Genomic DNA, 15,292 nt, shown 5'->3' with positions numbered 1-15,292 from the left:
AAGCGTTCCAGGGCTTGGCAAGCCTGAACTCAGCAAACATGCATCTTCTACTTGTACACAGCTATTTTTAGGCCACTAGTTTAATATAGCGTGCACACACTCCACATTCACCAAGGTTCCTGACCACAAAGAGTAACAAGGCTTTGGTCAGGCAGGGGCCATGCTATGTATGTAGAATGAAGGAGAAAGAGCACTCATTTTGTACCATATTTAAAGTTTAGGGAGATGAAAAATGATGGGCGTGTCAATGGTTGGTCTCTAAGAAAGGCTACTTGGCCTTGTACCTTGTTTCTTGGTCCTCTCTGACCCTGAACTTAAAGGAGACTGGACTGTAAAAAAAAAGAAAAGAAAAGAAAAAAATTTCTCCTGGCTAAAGACAGCTACTAATATTTGCCTCTCTTTCTGCCTGCTGAAGACAACATTGAAGCAAACAGGGACCCAAAGGGAGTAAGAGTCCCCTCACCATCATGCCTCTTGATACATAGTCCTAATTAGGATCAATCCAAGTATTTATCAGGCACTTATAAAGATGTTGAGTTCTGGCCAAAAAGAAAAAGGAAAAAAAAGTTGTATGCTCGTGGAAACTTCTGTGAGTCACTCTTCAGCATTTACCAGAGGTCAGTGTTTTGCTGACCAGTGTTTGCTGACCAGAATAAGCTAATATTTGAATAGAAGATGAGTTCTAAACAATCTAAAGGAAAACTTAAATAGCAAAATCCCTCTTCACCCTGACCTATGACACAACATTTGCCCCTCTTCAATTATTCTTTTTTTTTTTTTTTTTTTTTTTTTAAAGATTTTTATTTATTTATTTGACAGAGATAGAGACAGCCAGCGAGAGAGGGAACACAAGCAGGGGAAGTGGGAGAGGAAGAAGCAGGCTCATAGCGGAGGAGCCTGACGTGGGGCTCGATCCCAGAACGCCGGGATCACGCCCTGAGCCGAAGGCAGACGCTTAACCGCTGTGCCACCCAGGCGCCCCCTCTTCAATTATTCTTATCCAATTATTCTTATCCAATTATTCTTACTAGCTTAATCCCAAGCCTGGTTTCTGGATTGTACAGTTCTTATGTGGGCCATTAAGAATCAAGTGTATTAAATCAACGGATGGAAGAGAAAAACCTTATTCCAAATGGGGAAACAATTCATTCATGCATGTGTGCATTAATTCAATTCCTTACTCAGCTTAAATTACTTGTATTACATTGCATGTGCCCTCAGCTCCCTTGACCCCCCCCCCCCCCACACACACACTTCGAGATACTCACTTGATTAAACAAGGACCCTAGTTAAAGGCACTGTTGCCCATAGTGCCTACTAAAGGTGGCTGGCAAAGAACCAAACTGTGCTGAGATCCCACATTAAATTATGATCATTAACCGCAAGTAGGCCCTAATGCTACCAGCAATCATACTGTTTCCCTGGTCCTTTTATTCTCCCACTCTCCCAGGGGATATTTTATACCTTCTCTGTTCTGCAAACCTCAAATACCCACTCACCACCCATTTTCATTCTCTGTGGATGCCTTGCTTCTGAGTTCACTAAGGAAGTAGAATGAATCAGAAGAGAGCCCCCACAAACACCCACCACCTGCATCAGGGCCATGTCCTGGGCTTCTTTCCCATGTCTGTAGATGAACACTTAGTGACCCTAGAAAAGCCCACTTTCTCCACTTGTAGACTAGATACCACTTACTCTCACCTACTCAAGGACATCACTCCAGTAATTGTCTTCACAATTCTTCCTTTTTTACTGGATCTTTTCCATCAATCTATGGACATTATTTCTCCCACCTTTGAAAAACCCTCTCTTAACCCCACTTCCTCCTCTAGCTGCTACCCCCATTTCTTTCTTTCTACAGGTTGTCTATATTCACCATCTCCAATATCTTCCTTCCCATTGTCTCTTTTTTTAACTTTATTTATTTATTTGAGAGAGAGAGAATGTGAGCAGGGGTAGGCACAGAGGGGGAGGAGGAGGGAGAGGAACAGGGAGAGAATCCCAACCAGACTCTGTGCTGAGGAGAGAGTCTGACTCAGGGCTTAGTCCCATGACCCTGAGATCCTGACTTGTGCCAAAACCAAGAGTCAGACACTTTATCGACTGAGCCACCCAGGTGCCCCCTTGGTTCTCTCTTAAACCTAATCCAATCAGATATTTATCTAATCTACCTCAACTAAATTGCTGTTATCAAGGTCACCTTGACCTCCCTGTGGCTATATCCAATGGCTAAGTCTTAGTCTTCATCTTAACTTGATCAGCAGAATATCATCTCTCCTCCTTGAACCACTTTCCACTTGGCTTTTGGAAGCAGACTTACCTGGTCTTCCTCTTACCTCTCTGGCTGCTCCCCCTTAGTTTTCTTTGTTAGATTCTCTTCATCTTTCTGATCTCCAAAGCTTGGAGTATTTCAAGATTCAGTCCTTGGACCTCTTCTCTTTTCTATCTTCACTCACTTATTTGGTCTCATCCAGTCTCATGGCTTTAAATACCATTTATTATTTGCTGTGTCCTGCGTGCATTTCTCCCATGAACTCCAGACTCACATATCCCACTGCCTCAATATCTTTACCAGATGACTAATAGAAATTTCAAATGTAACAAGTCCAAAACTGAACTCCTGACTTCCTCTTGCTGCCTCCCCACCACCAAACTCTGTATCTCTTCTACTCTTCCCCAGTTCTCAGGCCAAAATCTTGAGGTCATCCTTGATGCCTTGCTTCCTCTCACACTCCAGATCTGATCTGTCAGTTTAACCTTCAACCTGTGTCTGGAATGTGATCAGTTCTTACAGTTTCCACTGCTACCACTCACCTAAATTAGTGCAGGAGCTTCCCAACTAGTCTCCCAGCTTCCATTTTTGACACTTCTCAGACTCTTCTCAAAGCAGAAGTCAGAGTGATATTGATAAAACATAAATCAAAGAGGATCACTCCTCTGCTTAAAAACCCTCCGATGGTTTTTAGCAAACGCTCAATTCCTAAAATTCCTTTAAAGCCCTACTGCTCTGTTTCCTGCCCATTCCTTCTTCAGCTTCATCCCTTGCGTTTTTGTCCTGCCTGTCCCATTCTAGCAGTACTCTCCCTACCTTTTGCTGTTCCTTGACCTTCCCAGGCATCCCCAGACCTTTGTATTCACTGTTCCTGGAATGTTCTTCCTTCAGACACGACACACTCACCTCCCTCCCTCAGATGTTACCTTCTCAGTCGGCCCTTCCCTGTTAAACCATTTACAATTGTTCATTTATATATCAACTTGACTAGACCATGGGGTGCCCAGGCATTTGGTCAAATGTTATTCTGACATTTGATGTATGGATGTATCTGTGAGGATGTTTCTGGATGAGATGAACCTCTGAATTAGTAGACTGAGTAAAGCAGATTGACCTCCCAAATGTGGAGGGGTGTCATCCTATTAGTTGAAGACCTGACTAGAACAAAAAGGCTGGAGTAAGAGGGAAATTTTCCTGCCTGACTGTGAAATTAGTCTTCTGCCCTTGCACTGGAGCTTACGTCGTTAGCACTCCTGCTTCTCAAGTCTTCAGACTCAGACTGGAACCACACTACTGGCTCTGCTGGGTCTCTAGTTTGCTGACTACAGATCTTGGAACTTCTCTGCCTCCATAATCATGTGAGCCAATTCCTTAAAATAATTTATTTTAGATATAGAAGAAGGAGAATAAAGTCTATTGTTTCTGTCTCTCTGGAGAACCATGACTAATAAAATCTAAAATCACACCTCCGGGGGTGCCTGACTGGCTCAGTCAGTAGAGCATGCAACTCTTATCTTGGGTTGTGAGTTCAAGCCCCATGTTGGGTGTAGAGATTACTTAAAAATAAAGTCTTAAAAAAATAAAATAAAATAAAATCACAACTCCCAACCCTTCCACCATGTGAGGACACAGAAGGACCCCAGGTACGAACCAGGAAGTGGATCTTCACCAGCCACCCCACTGAATCTGCTGGCTTCTGATCTTAGACTTCCAGCCTCCAGAACTGTGAGAAGTAAATTTCCATTGTTTACAAGCTAAAAATAAAATAAAATAAAATAAAATAAAATAAAATAAAATAAAATAAAATAAAATAATATAAAATAGCAACTCCCAAGTACCTCCCTTTTACCTTCCCTGCTTTATTCCTGTAAAATTTATTGCCATCTACCAGAACATAGACTTATTTTACTTACCTCTTTTTTTTTTTTTTTTTTTTTTTTTTTGCCTCTATCTACCCACCAGAATATGGGTTCCACAAGGGAAGGATTTATGTCAACTTCATTGATTGCTGTATCCTAGCACCAAGAATACCTGAGATACATGGAGTATTGGATAATATTTACTGAATGAAAGAATCCCTATCCTATGCACAACATCAGCTTTGGGAGCTAGTGAAAGAGAGATGAGTAAAGCTAAATTACTAAACACTGTACTTTGGGTTCCTCATTTATAAAATGGGGATAATATCTCATGATGTCCTCATATCTCATGGGACTGTTATGGGGATTAAATGACTGAATATTTATGTAATGTTTGGAATAGTGCCTGGTATAGTACTATAGTAAGTGCTATATTAAGTAAACTAAATTTACATATACATATACATATACATACATCCCTGCCCTCAAGAAGCTTGCATATAATAGTGTGGACTTATGTAAAAAGTACAGAGTGTTCAGGGCACCTGGGTGGTTCAGTTGGTTAAACATCCTACTCTTGATTTCGACTCAGGTCATGATCTTAGGGTCGTAAGGTTGAGCCCCACATTGGCTCTGTGCTCAGCTGGGAGTCTGTTTGAGGACTCTGTCCTTCTCCCTTTGCCCCCCCTCTCTCTAAAATAAATAAATAAATCTTAAAAAAAAAAAAAAAGTACAGAGTGTGCAGTGGTAGCACAGAAGACGGAAAGGGTCAATTTCCCCTTAACGCCAAGGAACCCTTCACAGAGAAAGTGATATTTAATGTGCATCTTGGAGAATGAAGAGGTGTTTACTAAACCAATAAAAAGGGCATTCCAGGCTAAGAACACAGAGTAAATGTTTGAAGAAGGAGGCTCAGAAGTTAAGAATAAATCTGACCTCCTACCTTCCAGGAAGTGATGATCCAGAGTTGTCTCAATAAATCCAGCTTGTTTTTCCTACTTTATGCTTTCATCTCTTTATTATGTAAGGGAAGGCGTTGGTAACACTGAATATTAAGTTGTAGAGAAAGTGTTGGAGATTGTTACACCCCTGGGAAACGTTTACCTCAATCTGTTTAATGTTCTTGATTAAAAGAATCTGCTAATTCTAAGTCACCTTAATATTCTTGAAAGAATATTCAGTTTTCTTATAATAATTAATATTTCTAACATCTTATCTGTGCTGATAATGATCACTGATAACCATTTTGCTTAAAGGCGTTACACTAGAATTCATTTGTTTAAAAAGCACTCTGATTAAGAGGCACCTGATTTAGGGGCACCTAGGTGGCTCAGAAGTGTCTGCCTTCAGCTCAGGTCATGATCCCAAGGTCCTGGGATAGAGCCTCTCATCAGGCTTCCTGCTCAGCTGGAAGTTTGCCTCTCTCTCCTCCTCTGACATTCCCCGGCTTGTGCTCTCTCTCTGTCTCTTTCTGTCAAATAAATAAAATCTTAAAAAAAAAAAAAAACACTTTGATTTCAATTTTACCATACATTTTATTCATTTATTTCATTAGTTAACTAAAAGTAGGCTTTATTTATTGTTATAATGTCAGAATATTATCAGTGCTTATTTTAAGAATAAAACAACCCTAATGTCTATTAAAATATCTTCCAAGAGAATTTTTTTCTATGTTAAAAAATATTACATAAAAACAACATTAGTTCACATAACTTTGACTTAGTCCTTTTTTTTTTTTTTAAGGTTTTATTTTTTAGTAATCTCTACACCCAACACGGGGCTCAACCTCACAACCCCAAGATCAAGAGTCATATGCTTTGACTGAGCCAGTCAGGCGCCCCCCACTTAAAAAGCGTCCTTTTAAGTAAATGATCTAGAAATCAGTGAAGAGGGACCTCTAGAAGCTAAAAAAGCAAGGAAATGCATGTCCCTTCAAAGCCTCTAGGAAAAATACAACATTGCTGACACCTAGATTCCAGCTCAATAAGACTCAGTGTGGACTCCTGACCACCAGAACTGTGATAGAATAAATTTGTAATATTTTAAGCGATTAGGTTGTGATAACTCATTATAGCACCAAAAGGAAATTTATACTGACTCTGAGGTATCTGTATTAGTTAGAATTGGATTCAGGTATAAGTGGTAGAACTCCCCAAATATCAGTAGCTTGAACAAAGTATACTTGAATGCGTTTTTATCTCTCATTAAAATAAGTTCAGATTCAACAATCTAAGACTTATATAGCAAATCCACCATTATCCAGGCTCCCTCTATCTTGTTGCTCTGCATTCCTTAAGATATGGTTTCAACACCATGGTTCCAGATAGCTGCTTAATCTCCAGCCATCACATACACATTCTAATCAAAAGGAAGAAAGAGAAAGTAGAGGAAAGCATGCCTTTTCCTTATAAAAAAAATTCACTGAAAACTGTACACACCATGCAGCTTGCATCTACTAGACAAACACTTGGTCATATAGCCACACCTCATTTTAAAAGATACTGGGAAATATAGCCTTTTTTCTGGGTGAGCTTGTGCCCAGTGCAAAATAAAAGACCCTATTCCCAGGAGAAAAGAAGAGCAGAAATAATAAGAACTACTTATAATAACTGTCACAGCATCAATCTCAGTTGAGATTACACTACAAAAAAATCAAAATCCTCAATAATCTGTTAGCTGTCACTCCTGCGTCCATCTTCACTAGAACCAGACACATTCAAGCTAGGACTTATTTTCCTTTACTCTGAGCTTAGATGAGAACTGCCAGTTTTGCCTATATGTTTCTTTACCTAAGAGTTAAAGGCTAATCAATACTTTTTTGACTGATATCTTTAGATGTATGAATATATCATCAGTCAGGTTATTGGTATTTTGCTGGCCCAAGTCAGTCTATCTCTTTCAGGTAAATATACATTTTTCTTCTAGGATCCTACAGTTTATTTTCAGAGGACATTCTTATTTCCTCATTCACAAGTTCTGGAAAGGCACTTTTCCATAGCCTGAAGGGACAATAATAAATTATAAAGACATTTGCCACTGGGTTAAAGCCTGGTGCCCACAGGTAAGTTTTACTCTCTTCTATGGCCACAGATCATGGCCAGGCATACCAATCCTAGAATTGTCTGAAATTTGTTCCAAATGGAGCAAATTGTGACCATGTGGATGAGTATAAATCCAATACACTACTTGAAAGGTAACTGTGCAATTTGCTCTTGAAAATCTTTTTGGCTAGAGTCAGGGTTGGTCTAACAAGTAGGTGAAGAGAATATCTATGCTCACTAAATTACAACACGGTAGGTAAAATACCCATATTTTCCTGATGAAGAAATTGAGGCCTAGAGAAATTAAGCAGTTTGTCCAAGGTCTGAGCTCTTAAACATTACACTATTGATATAACTTGAGAAATATGGGGAATATCTCTGCTGTAAAATACTTTCCCATGAGGCACACCTGGGTGGCTCAGTCAGTTAAGCATTTGCCTTCAGCTCAAGTCATGATTCCAGAGTCCTGGGATCGAGCCCTACATTGGGCTCCCTGCTCAGTGGGGAACCTGCTTCTCCCTCTCCCTCTGCCTGCTGCTCCCCTTGCTTGTGCTGTCAAATGAATAAATAAAATTTAAAATAAAATTTCCCCATGAATTTTCAGGATGCCTGAAATTTCAAACATTCTTTTGGTATGGAAAGCAAATATGCTGGGGAAAGTAAAGCTAACTCTAAAGAATTCAGCGGGGAAAATCATTATATTCTTTATACCCCCATAACCAGTACCTTACTTCATGAAGGCCACAGGGACTCTTCATTGCCTTCGGCATGTCTACACCAGTAGTTTTCAACTTTGTGAGGCAAAATGCTATATAACAACTAATTTTGATCATCATCCCCCCCATTATTCTGAAAGTTAATTCCTGGAGAAAGTAAATGATCTATTTTCACAATTTAAAAATAATTTTAATATGACACTCTAAGTTTAATATAAAGAAGAAATAAAAATAATTAACATAAGCTGCATTAGTTCAATTTTTAACAATGCTTGGCTGTGATTACATTAGAAACAAAAAACTCTACAAATTTTGGGATAGTGGAGACAGCACTGACCTCCTCCATCCCACACCCTATAGATAACTACTGGTCTAAACTCTTTCATGTGACTTGTAATGTTTTTATGCTCTGGACTCTCCTCACCTCTCCAGCCAATATTTTCACTGATCAACTCTCCTTGGGCTTGAATCCTCATAAACTACCTGAATATCCAATTCATACAATGGTTTCTCACTTACTGGTCTTTGAGCAAGAAGCCACTTTCTTGGGCTGGAACTCTTCATTATCCTCTCTCCAATTTTATCTGGCTAATTCCTTTTCATTCAGGTCTCTGCCTAGAAGTAATTTTCTCCAGGAGGCCTCCTCTGACATACCATGAGCTGTGGCATCCTTCCAGAGCGTCCTGAAATTTCCTCTATTACAGCACATATCACATTGCTTTGCAATTTTCTCTTTACCTCTCTGGCCACTCCCTGAACAATGAGTTTTTTGAGAGCATAGACTATTTGTGGTCACTGTTAGTGCACACAATGATTGGCACAACGTTGGCATTCATAATGACTTGTTAAAGGAAAAGGAATTTGGAGAGCATCAAAAACTAACTTAGTTAAACTCTTTTATATTTCTACTGAAGGACACCTTGGGGAAGGAAATAATGAAGTTGGGAGTACTACAGTCAGCTATTACTTTTTAGAAACACATTATTTTGGAAATGTGCACAAACATCAAAAATGCAAAATGTATTTTGAAAAAAAATAAAATGTAAGAAACCTGACAAACACTACATCAGCCACGTTATTAAGATCAACATCAACAGTGATAAGTCATGTTGATAGTATATACTCTTGGTGTGATATGATGAAAATGGCACCTTACCTCCGTGGTTTTCCTCCCCCAAACCCACAATCCCAGTCTAAACAGAAGAAGGACATCAGACAAATCCCAGTTGAAGGGCATTTTACAAAATACCTGACAAGTGCTCCGCAAAATTGTCAAGGTCATCAAAAACAAGAAAAGTCTAAGAAACTGTCATAACCAAGAGGAGCTTTTAAAAAGATAGAATGACTAAATGTAATCTGATATCCTAGATGAGTTCTGAAACAGAAAAGGGTAAAACCTAAGGCAATCTGAATAAAATATGGACTTTTGTTAATAATAATGTATCAGTACTTCATCAATCATAATAAATTTACCATGCTAAGATAAGATGTTAATAATAGGGGAAACTGGTCCCATAGGCAAATGGGACCTATCTGCACAATCTTTGCAATTTTTCTATAAATCAAAAACTGTTCTAAAACAAAAAGGCTTTATTTTTAATGGGCAAAAGATTTAAATAGACATAGCATCCAAAAATAAGTGTATAAATGCAAAAAAACCCACAAAAATATTCTCAACATCTTCAGTCATAAGGCAAATGCAAATGAAGCCATAATGTAATGCCACTACAGACACATCAGAATGGTTAAAATGGGCAGCTCTTTCTGCCCGCAGGTCCTGTCCCCATGATTTAATAAACCACCTTTTGCACCAAAAAAAAAAAAAAAAAGAATGGTTAAAATGTAAATGTAAAAGAGTGGGAAGGTCAAGTGTTTGTGTGGACATAGAGCAACTGAAATTCTCAAACATGGATTATGGGAATACAAAATGATACAGTTGCTCTAAAAACCAAAGTGGCAATTTCTTGTAAGTTAAACATACACTTTCACAGATCCAGCAACTCCACTCCTAGGTAATTATCCAAGAATAATAAAATATATGCTCACTCACACATACATACGCACATACATGTAATGTAAAATGATACCATCAATCACAAAAATAACAAAAATAAAAAAGCACTGTCACTTAGAAAATCATGAAAACCCTGAAATAACCACAGGTTTATGTCCTTAGGCTATGTATGCTAAAATATTTCAGGGTAAAGTATCATGATGTATGCAACTTTTTCTCAAATGATTCAGCAAAACAAAAAAGGAAGGAGTAATGAAAGGAAGAAAGGGAGGGAGGAAGAGAGGATAGAGGACAGCAAAAGTGGCAAAATATTAAAAACTGGTGAATCAAGATGAAGAGATGAATGAGTCATTTTATTCTTGTAACTTTCCTACACATTTGAAATTTACAGAATAGAAAGTTGTGGAATGGGGTGCCTGGGTGGCTCAGTCATTAAGCATCTGCCTTCGGCTTGGGTCATGTTGGGGGGGGGTGGGCGGCCCTGGGATCAAGCCCCGCCCCCCATTGGGCTCCCTGCTCTGCTCAGCGGGGAGCCTGCTTCTCCCTCACCCACTCCCCCTGCTTGTGTTCCTCTGTCTCTCTCTCTCTGTCAAATAAATAAAATCTCAAAAAAGAAAGAAAGAAAGAAAGAAAGAAAGAAAGAAAGAAAGAAAGAAAGAAAGAAAGAAAGAAAGAAAGAAAGAAAGAAAGAAAGAAAGAAAGAAAGAAAGAAAGAAAGAAAGAAAGAAAGAAAGTAAGTTGTGGGGAAAAGCAAGATCAGTAATAGCACTGTTAAGATAATAGGAGTCAATTTTTATTTTTTTTATTTTGCTCTCTGGCTGAAGGTTAGCCAGAGTACTTATGTTGCCTGAGTACTTACAATGTGACTGTCTTCACAGAACAGTCTGTGAACTGTGACATGTTTATTAAACTGTGAAGCATTTATTAAAAGTTGCTCAGAGGGGCGCCTGGGTGGCTCAGTCGGTTGAGCAGTAGACTCTTGATTTCAGCTTAGGTCATGATCTTGGGTGTCATGAGATCCAGCCCCCTGGGGGGCTCCAAGCTCAGCAGGGAGTCTGCTTCTCTCCTCCTTTTCCTTCTCCCTCTGCCCCTCTCCCTACTCGAGCATTCTCTCTCTCTAAAATAAATAAAATAAAATCTTTAAAAAACAGTTGTTCAGATAGTTCGACTAAATTTAGGATTATATATTTAACACCAGTACAACCCAGACGTAAAATAAAAAGTTCTATTAAACAACTCCTTTTGTACTCCATTGACTCTAGATAGCCTCAACCTATTTGTCCAGTTGTTTTGGAATCATATAGACATTTTTATCAGGATCAACCTTAAAAGAAGGCAGAGTAGGCAAAAGAGATAAGTTAACTAATTTTTTATTTAAAAGAATCATCCCAATGGCAGTCTGTATGTTCATTTCAACAATGGTACTGCTGGTCCAACATTTCTCAGAGTCCCACATTTGGAGCTTCAGAGCCTGTTTGTGAATCTCCTAATACAATCAATATGGTTATTTTATTTTTACTTTTATTTTTCAGTGTGGTTATTTTTTTAAATTTTATTTTATTATTATTTTTTAAATTTTTAGTTATTTATTTGAGAGAGAGACAGAGATAGCAAGAGGGAGAACAAGCAGGGGAGGAGAGAGAGAAGCAGGCTCCCCACTGAGCCAGGAGCCGGATGCAGCTCCATCCCAGGACCCTGGGACCATGATTTGAGCCAAAGGCAGACACTTAACTGCTTAACTGACTGAGCCTCCCAGGCGCCCCTAAGTGTGGTTATTTTAAATACATCCACATTTCATTTAGGACAAAATGGCATTTGAACATGTGATCACTCAACTTATTTATCATTCTTTAAGACATATGACTGTATCTTTGAAAAATCATGGCTACCTTAATGAATTAAAAGCTGCCATCATAAGCTCCCCCTGCTTGTGCTTTTTCCCTCTCTCTCTAAAAAAGAAAAGAGAAAAAAAAAGTTGCCATCATAAATGCTATTCCAAAAAAAGTTCTGTGTCTATAAAATAAAATAAAATAAGAGCTCCTATTTTAGGCCAGGAGTTGGCAAATATTCTCTGTAAAGTTTCAGACAGTACACATTTTAGGCTTTGCTGGTCGTATGGATTCTGTCACAACTAATCAACTCTTCTATTGTAGTACGAAAGCAGCCACAGACAATACTTAAACGAATGAGCTTACCTTCATTCCAATAAAATTTTATTTACAAAAACAGTTTGTGTAACACATCTGGCCCACAGGGCCTTTGTTTGCAGACCCCTGTTTTAGGTAATAATGGATAACTGACAAAAATACGTTGATCCCTGAACAACTTGGGGCTTATGGGTGCCAGCCCCCATGCAGTTGAAAATCTGTATAAAACTTTTGACTCCCCCAAACTTTAACTACTGATAGCCTACTGTTGACCAGAAACCTTACTGATAACATAGTTAACACATATTTTGTATGTTAAGTGTATTATATACTGTATTTTTACAATAAAGTTAGCTACAGAAAAAGTTATTAAGAAAATCATAAGGGAAATGTCACCTGGGTGGCTCAGTCGGCTAAGCATCCAACTCCTCTTTTTAGCTCAGGTCATGATCTCAAGGTCATGATCTCAGTGTCATGAGATCGAGCCCCACGTCCGGATCCATGCTCAGTTTGGAGTCTGCTTGAGATGGTTTTCTCTTCCCTCTCCTTCCCCCTCTTTCCCTCCCCCTGCCCCACCCACTGGTGAACTCTCTCTCTCTCTCTCTCTCTGTCTCTCTTAAATAAATAAATAAATAAATAAATAAATAAATAAATAAATAAATAAATAAATAAAGGGTTCCTGGGTGGCTCAATTAGTTGAGTGGCCGATTCTTATTTTTGTCTCAGATCATGATTTTGGGGTCCTGGGATTGGGTCCCACTTTGGGGTTCATGCTCAGTGGGGAGTCCGCTTCAGGATTCTCTGTCTCCCTCTGCTCCTCCCCCTACTTGCGCACACGTACGCATGCATGTGTGTTCTCCCTCTCTCTCTCAAATAAATGAATCTTTAATAAATAAATAAATAAATGTACTATACAAAATCTGCATGTAAGTGGATCCACACAGTTCAGACCTACCTCGTTCAAAGGACAACTGTATATAGCCTTCCAAAGTGACAGCAATTACTGGGATATATAATTTTGGGCTTAAAAATTTTTTTTCATCCACTGTTTACTAGTCAATTAGTAAGGCATTTTAAAATCTTGTTTAAAAGCATTTTTTAACAGCATTTGAGTAAAGTATTGTACTGATGCTTCCTCTCCCGAGGGGAAGCGATTATAATACAAGTACAGCTTTATCATTCAATCAGAAATAGCTGTGTTTTGATTTTTAAGATGATCATTAAAAATAAAAGCACAGTGCATCATCCACTGCTCCGAGAGTACTATTGTAGACTCCATTCTTCGGGAAGTAATCTGAGGTCACCTCACTTAGTATCAATACAGTCTTTGTAAAACGGGGGGTGGGGACACATAAACATAAAACACAGCAAGCATACACACAAAAAATTCAATGTCAAAATGAGAATGTGATCAATTAATAGTGAGTAAATTAGTCTATCCAAAACATCAAAAAGAATACAAGGTGAAAGCAATCTACAGAGTACTTCTAGCATTGGCTATTCGTTTCATTGCCACATGGAAACAAACATATTTCCTTGGCATTCACAAATTTAAAAAAATAAAACTAAAAATCTTTTCTCAGATAGAGATTGATGTTTGTAAATGAAATGCTTGATATAAAGAGAAAGAACCATAAACAGTTCTATTGAAACAAATGGTGCCTTTTTCTTTGTTCATTTAAAAACATTTGTTGGAATTAATGATTACAATTTTCACATCTTCAAAAGAAAAGAGATATGAAATGGGGCCTGCACTAACATTTCATACTTACTGGACTATTTTTCCCTTTTGACATTTTCCCACTACACTAGTGATTCTCAAACACAATCTTTGAATGCACCAACATCACCTGTGAATCTGTTAGAAACGCAGATTTTTGGACCTTACCCCAGACCTCCTGAATCAGACACACAGGAAGTAGGGCCCAGTGACAAGCCTCCAGGTATTACGGATGCATGCACAGGTTTGAAAACTACTGGTATACCTCTAAGCAGATGCTTATGCAGCTACCACAAAAGATAAAGAGCCATACTCTTGGTTGTTGGGTCCTAGGACAGGCCCATCTCAAGTCTCTTCACTCATCCCACGTTTTACTAGCTCAGATCTAAAGGAGGGGAGAGTGAAGATGGCTTCCAAATGCAAGCCCATACTCACTCATAACTGCTACTCTTCCTGCTCATCATCAACCGCCTAATCCACACGTAGATTTAACATAGTCGCATATGAGGCATCTACACTTTCTCACTCAGCTAAAACTCAAGGACTAAAAGTGCATAACGGGGACAGGGAGGAATACCATTTTTCATAAGAAGAATTACATAGCAATTGACTCCTAAACCATGTGTATGTATAACATCAATTGCAATAATATCTTAGGCATATTTTCAAAAGAGATCCATTAGAACCTTCCCTTTTATAAATTCGTTTATATATAACATGTTTTTGTATACTGATGGGGAATTAAATGTCACCGAAATTACCGCACTCTCAGAATGTGATAAAAATTCACCTCTTTCTAATGAATAAATAAAATCTCAAAAAAAAAATTTAAAAAATTCACCTCCAAATACAGAAGCACAAGAACACATTACTTTCAGTTTCTTTCTGTTTGGCCTTAACACCTGCTTGATCAAAAAATCACAGCCCTAAAAATTAACAAGCTCTTCTGAATTAAAACAATTTTTTAAAATAAATAAGGATGTAATGAATGAATGAAAACACTACCCTATGCACTGTATTATAATAAGTATTAATGGGAGGGGAGGTTATAAATTAAAAAAAAAAAAGATACTGGGATAGACAGTTAAGATGTTCAGAGGACAGACAGCAGGGGGATCTGAGGTCAGCAGCAGGAACCTCCAGATGTGGAAACTGAACTGGTTTTTGAAGGATGGATGTGTAGGGAGATGGGAATGAAAATTCCAGATAGGCAAATGCTGTGAGCAAAGACTCTGAATATACTTGGCACACTTGAAGAATAACAGAGTAGACCAGTTTAGCTGGAGAAGAACATCCATATAGGAAAAAATTGGTAAACTGGGTCCATTTTACCGTGGTCTTAAATGTCAGGCTGGGGCATTTGATTTCTTCTAAGAGAAATGAGGGACCATTTAAAATTCTAGGGACATAATGAAAGCAGTATTTTAGGAAGACTGATTTGACTAAAGGTGTCAAGTAGGTTACAGCTGGGCTTCTCAAATTGTAAAATGTATATTAAATCACCTGGGATCCCATTAAAATGC

General features: G+C 38.5%; 1 protein-coding gene across 11 annotated transcripts in view; it reads right to left on the bottom strand.

Annotated features, from left to right (window-relative positions):
* Positions 1 to 15,292, bottom strand: part of LOC123785927 (uncharacterized) — a 98,892-nt gene that overhangs the window by 53,299 nt on the left and 30,301 nt on the right. For 6 of the 11 annotated variants that reach the window (XR_015725176.1, XR_015725180.1, XR_015725177.1 and 3 more), the window contains exon 3: positions 3,924 to 4,026. The exons of 3 other annotated variants lie outside the window; for them this stretch is intronic. The gene's annotated coding sequence lies outside the window, so the exon portion shown is untranslated. Of the gene's footprint in view, positions 1 to 3,923; positions 4,027 to 10,628; positions 11,020 to 15,292 lie in introns of those variants that run through there. 2 more of the 11 variants (XR_015725179.1, XR_015725183.1) reach the window with 2 other exon arrangements.

The sequence above is a fragment of the Ursus americanus genome, chromosome 7, assembly GCF_024610735.1.
Source record: "Ursus americanus isolate L20-20 chromosome 7, mUrsAme1.1.p, whole genome shotgun sequence".
NCBI lineage: Eukaryota > Metazoa > Chordata > Mammalia > Carnivora > Ursidae > Ursus > Ursus americanus.
Note: the sequence above shows the minus strand (reverse complement) of the source record. Positions and strands in the feature narration are given on the sequence as shown.